Source organism: Hemicordylus capensis, chromosome 17 (genome assembly GCF_027244095.1).
Source record: "Hemicordylus capensis ecotype Gifberg chromosome 17, rHemCap1.1.pri, whole genome shotgun sequence".
NCBI classification, from domain to species: Eukaryota; Metazoa; Chordata; class Lepidosauria; order Squamata; family Cordylidae; genus Hemicordylus; species Hemicordylus capensis.
Genome location: NC_069673.1, coordinates 1691090 through 1697089, shown reverse-complemented (window position 1 = coordinate 1697089; position 6000 = coordinate 1691090).

Genomic DNA, 6000 nt, shown 5'->3' with positions numbered 1-6000 from the left:
CTTCAGCATTCTCCAGAAAGTCCCAAATGAGCTTACTGATTGCAAGGTTGCTACAGCGGAGATTGCCAATGTTTCTTGCACTGGGATGGGGCCGTCGCTCAGTGGAAGGGTATCTGCTTGGCATGCAGAAGGTCCCAGGTTCACTCCCTGGCAGCATCTCCCAAGTTCAGCTGGGAGAGACTCCTGCTTAAAACCTGGGACAAGCTGCTGCCAGTCTGTGCAGACAATGCTGAGCGAGAGGGACTGAGGGTCTGGCTCAGTATGGCAGCTTCCTGTGTCCCTATGTCTGTGCACATATGCCAGTTAGCTTTAGCAATGACCACTAATGAGACTGATTGGAAAAATAAGCAGACCAGACAAAAGAAAATAATTCTTCATACAACTTAACAATAATTTACGTTGTTATAGGAATATAGGGAGCTTCCGTATACCGAGTCTGACCTTTGGTCCACCTAGCTGAGTATTGTCTTCACAGACTGGCAGCGGCTTCTCCAAGGTTGCAGGCAGGAATCTCTCTCAACCCTGTCTGGGAGATGCTGCCAGAGAGGGAACTGGGAACCTCAGATGCTCCTCCCAGGGTAGCCTCATTATCCCCTAAGGGGAGGTGCTCACATGGATTCCTCCATCCAAATGCCAACCTTGGTGGACCCTACCCTGCTCAGCAAAGTACCTTACTACCACAAGACCAGCTCTCCTCCTCCTCCTAGTTCGTTGCCTAGACTGGCCGCGAGCTCAGATGGCTTTGAAAAGGGATTCTGGAAATGATGGAGGAGAGGCCTCTCTGTGGCCATGGGCCCTGGCAGCTAAATGAAACCTCAGGCACGTACCAAGACTGGAGGCAGAGGGACATTTGTCCCTTGTCTAGCGGTAGTTATGCCCCTGTGGAGGCTCCATGAACAGAGGCATTCTACCTTTCAGTAAAGGATGCTGGGGACCAGCAGCTAGGGAAGCCAGGACTTCCATGCCCTGTTTGTGAGCTCCCAGATGCATAGGGCTGACTGCTGCTGAAGACAGTATACTGGGGAGCTGAAGACAGAGTGGTGAGGGGTGGGACTAGAAGACCTCCAAGGTCCCTTTCAATGGACTGATTCTAGTTCCTCAGTCCCCAGATGCTGGGGAGAAACCGCATACTCTGCTTGTATAAACTCCTGGCTGGGCTCTCTTGGGAACAAAATGCTGCCTGGACGGACGGAGCTGGATTCCCCAAGGCGCCGGTGTGAATCTCTTGCTCTCCGTCCGGCAGGGCTGCCGCCACCCAAACCAGAGGCGTCCCCAGGTCTCGCTCGCAGCACCCTGCGAACCGTCCCCGTCCCTGCTCAGCTCCGGGAAACGCACCCAGTCCAGGTCCGTGCGCGTACGAGGCCCGCACGTGTCCTCCCTGGCTGCCAGCCAGCCGTTTGGCGGATGCAACAAAGACCTGGAGTCTCCCAGACAGAGTCCTGGGGATTCCCTTGCTCGGAGGAGTGTGTGTTAAGCTGTCCCGTCAGTTGCACGGCGAGGCTGTGACTTCATTAAGAAGCGAGAGCCTTTGGAAGGGAGGGCGTGGGGGGGTTTCCCAGGGGCAGGGGCTGGGAGAGCGGCTGGGAATGGGCCCCTTGTAAATCACAGCCCCTGGCTTGCCTCTTTCTTGGCCTCTTGCAAAGGCTGTGTTTAATTCAAAGAAAACATGAATGGGCAGATCGGTTCTTCAGGGAACCGTTCAGAACATCGGGACCCAGGAAGCTGCCACATCCTGAGTCAGACCCTTGGTCCAGCTAGCTCAGTATCATCTACCCAGCCTGGCAGCGGCTTCTCCAAGGTTGAAGGCAGGAGTCTCTCTCCCAGCCCTGTCTTGGTGATGCCGAGGAGGGAACTTGGAACCTTCTGCTCTTCCCAGAGCGGCTCCATCCTCTAAGGGGAATATCTTACAGTGCTCACACATGTAGCCTCCCATTCAAATGCAAACCAGGGTGGACCCTGCTTAGTAAAGGGGACAATTCATACTCCCCACCATGACGGGCTCTCCTGCTTCCCACACAGGAAGCTGCTTTGAACTGAGTCAAATCCTTAGTCCATTGAGCTCAGAATTGTCTACACAGACTGGCAGCAGCTTCTCCAAGGTTGCAGCCCAGCCCTATCTTGGAGATGTGTTTGGTTTTTCCCTGCTATCGGGACCAAAGAGCATGGATGTTGTTTCGCTGTTGTTTCTTATTAAGAGAAGTGTTTATTAGGGCTGTGCAAAGCATTAAGTATTTGATTTGGAAATGGTTTTGCCCGTTCAGAAGGGCCCTGTTTCTATCCAGAGATTCTGTTTGTTGTGGTGATTTGATTTGACATGGTTTGGGTCCAAAGTTCTAATGGAATATTCGGACTGAATCTCGTCCAAACCGAATATCCCATGGAAGCTTTGCCCAGCCTTGATGTGTGCCTTTTGTCGGTGTCGACTCTTAGCGTCCACATAGATAGATTCTCCCCAGGATGGTCTGTCTTCAACTTGACCTTTAAGGTCTCTCAGTGGAGCCTTCATTGCTGTCATAATTGAGTCCATCCACCTTGTGGCTGGTCGTCCTCTTCTTTCCTTTCCTTCCACTTCCCCCAGCATTTTGGACTTCTCTAAGGAGCTGGGTCTTCGCATAATGTGTCCAAAGTATGATAGTTTGAGCCTGTTCATTTGTGCCTCGAGTGAGAATTTTGGATTGGTTTGTTCTAGGATCTATTGGTTTGTTTTCCTGGCTGTCCATGGTCTCCTCAAAAGTCTTCTCCAGCACCCAAGTCCAAAAGCATCAATACTTTTTCTATCTTGCTTCTTCAAGGTCCAGCTTTTGCATCCATAGAGTGTCCCGGGGAAAGCCATTGTCCGGACGATTCTGATCTTTGTAGGTGTAGACACGTCACGGCATCTCAATCTCCTTTCCAAAGCCTTCATTGCAACCCTACCAAGTGCTGGTCTGTGGCGTATTGCTTGGCTGCTGGATCCTTGACTGTTGATGGTCGATCCTAAAAGGCAGAAGCTACCCACCACTTCAATGTCCCTGCCAGAAAATCCCCCAGAGCCCTCAGGAATCCACTGGAGTCCATCAGTCTCAGAGGGCGGACCATTTTTATAGGTCACCCCAGCTCTTGCAGAGAGGTGTAGCTGCTAAGACTCTAAACCTCAGAAGGAAGTGATCCGGTCATGATAAGGGCATAGATGGCATAGATCCCCCACTTTCAAATCACCGCCCTCCTGTCCTGTCCAGTTGAAAAAAACCAGATCTAGAGTCTTCCCCAGTTCATGTGTTGAGCCAACAACATGTTGGGACAGCCCCATGGTGGTGCTGGCAGCCATGAGGTCCTGAGCCACTCCAGACCTGGCAGTCTCAGCATGGATGTCGTCACCCCAGAACAATCATTCTGAGCATCCTCAACACCAGATCTGAGACCACCTCTGGGAGCTCAGGGAGGGAGACGTCTGTGCAGTACACCAGCAGCTTAGCATAGTGGTTAGAGTGTTGGACTAGGACCGGGAAGACCTGAGTTCGATTGTTTGAATCGCCCTTCAACCATGAAACTCACTGGGTGACTCTGGGCCAGTCATAGTTAGTCTTAGCCTAACCTACCTCACAGGGTTGTGGTGAGGATAAAAATAACCATGTATACCACTCTGAGCTCTTTGGAAGAAGAACAGGATATCAATAAAATAAAATAAAATAAAATAAAATAAAATAAAATAAAATAAAATAAAATAAAATAAAATAAACAGAATCCCCATTCTGTCCCAAGAGCCCAACGCCAGGTACAAACACTCTGAACCAGCACTTATTTGGGCTGGGGTCCTCGAGAGGCAAATAGAGCTTGTATAAATTACAGTGAACCCCACCCCCACCCCTGCCCCCCCAGACTATGTTGATGCTGCACTAAATATCCAGGTGGCCACCACTGGGGAAGCCTAATCTCTGCCAGCCAGGGGCGTATCTAGGGGTAGGGCAGGCAGGGCACGTGCCCCGGGCGCCACTTAAAGGGGGGCACCATTTTCAAAAAATATTTTTTTAAAAAAGTATAATGTATACCTCCACATAGTATTTGGGTATTTCATGAGCCCCAGCATACTGAAATTTGTAGTTTTCTAAATTGTTTTTGAAAAATTAAAAGATTAACAAGCTTGACTTGTATTTTTCAGCTGATATTATGGTAAAGTTATCTGAAAGATGGGTGTTGGATGTTTGGACAAGGGGTGCAATTTCAGTGCTTGCCCTAGGCGCTATTTTCCCTAGATACGCCTCTGCTTCCAGCTCCCCCACCCAGGTCTCCGTAATACAAACCAAGTCATAAGAACAACAGAATGACGTGGTTGGATTGGACAAAGGTGGTCCATCTCCTTATCCGCTTCTAGTGGTGACCCACCAGGACCCTTCTGGGAAGGCTACAAGCAGGCCACGAAGTCAACAGCATGTCCCCAACACTTGGTAATTGGAGGTAGACTACTCCTGTGCCATGGAATCCCCATCTTGCTACCGTGGCCAGTCGATTGGTCACCGCACTGATCTGCGACGGACCTCTCTGGGCAAGTGGAAGCCCCTGCACAGCTCCATTCTGGGAGTGGTCCTGGGTTTCGAGCCAGCTTCGCAGAGAGAGTTGTGAGCGGCCCAAATCAGGCAACGGCCAGCCTGCCCTCCCTGCAATGCCCTGGTGCCTTCTCGGTGGGGAAGAGGGCGAGAAGGCAGCCTTGCCGACCCCGGCAGGACGGGAGCTTCGCGGCCCTGTGTTGGACCGCCCTGGCCTGCCCTCCTTGGAGGCAGCGTGGGCTCATTTTCCGTCGGGGAACAAGGCCAGGGTTTCAGCTGAGGCGGCAGTTTAACGAGCAACACCCACTGCAAGAGTTTCCAGCGCACATTTGACAAGGCAATCCAAGATCAACATTACGAAAGAGCTGCAGAGAAGAAACTGGGGTAAAGAAACCTTGGCTGGTGATGGGGGTCGGTTTGGGGGTGGGGAGGATCTGGTTCTCTTGACGCTTCTCTGCTCAGTGCGTCGAGGAGAAATCGGCGCTTCAGCAGAACAAACCAGCAGAACAGGCTGCGCTGCCTTACGCGAGAGGTTCGGGGAGGGCGGCGGGATATCACCTCTGAGTGTTCCCCTGGGTGGAAAAGCTCCCTGCAGAGAGAAATCGACCAGGTCAAGGAGGGGGCTGGGGCAGAACATTTTCTCCCTCTGCCGGTTTTCCATGTGAAAATGCTGCTGTTCATTTAACATGTTTGGGGTGGGTGGGATCAACGTCATTTTGCTGATGCAGCCTAGAGGCTGCTTCACGTGATCTTTTAACAGAAGAACTTGTCTTACCCAAGTTTCATAGGAAGCCGCCGTATGCTGAGTCAGACCCTTGGTCTGTCTGCCTTAGTATTGTCTACCCAGATCGGCAGCGGCTTCTCCAAGGTTGCAGGCAGGAGTCTCTCTCAGCCCTATCTGGAGATGCCACCAGGGAGGGAACTTGGAACCTTCTGCCTGTAAGCAGGGAGGTGCTCTTCCCAGAGTGATTTCCCCAGCAGCCAAGGTTCAGAAGTGGCGTGCAGTCCCGTTACGTAAGTGTGTGCTTTTAAAAAATAAGATGCAAGGGGTGCGGTTGTCTGTGAGGCTCCCACTGGGTAGGAGGGCTTTTCCTCCCACCTCTGTTAACTTTTTTCAAAATGGTGATTCCCTTTTATTTAGCAGGGGGAGAGCAACTGGCCCTACCCAACCCCAGCACTGCATCCCTCCTGTGGCTGTTGCTGGTGTCTGCCTTATGTTTGTTTTTTAGAATATGAGCCCTTTGGGGACAAGGGACCATCTTCTCATTATTATTTTTTCTTATTTAAAGACTTTTGTGTTTGTTTGTTAAAGATCGGTAGATACTATATTTACCTGAATCCAAGATGAGGATTTCCCCAACTTCTTTCCTGTTAACTATAGGAGGGTCATCTTTTATTCAAAGTCCTCTTTCTTTTGTGTAAATGCAGGTATAACCTGTATGTAACCTCTATCTTTTAAGGCATTGTCTTACATTCA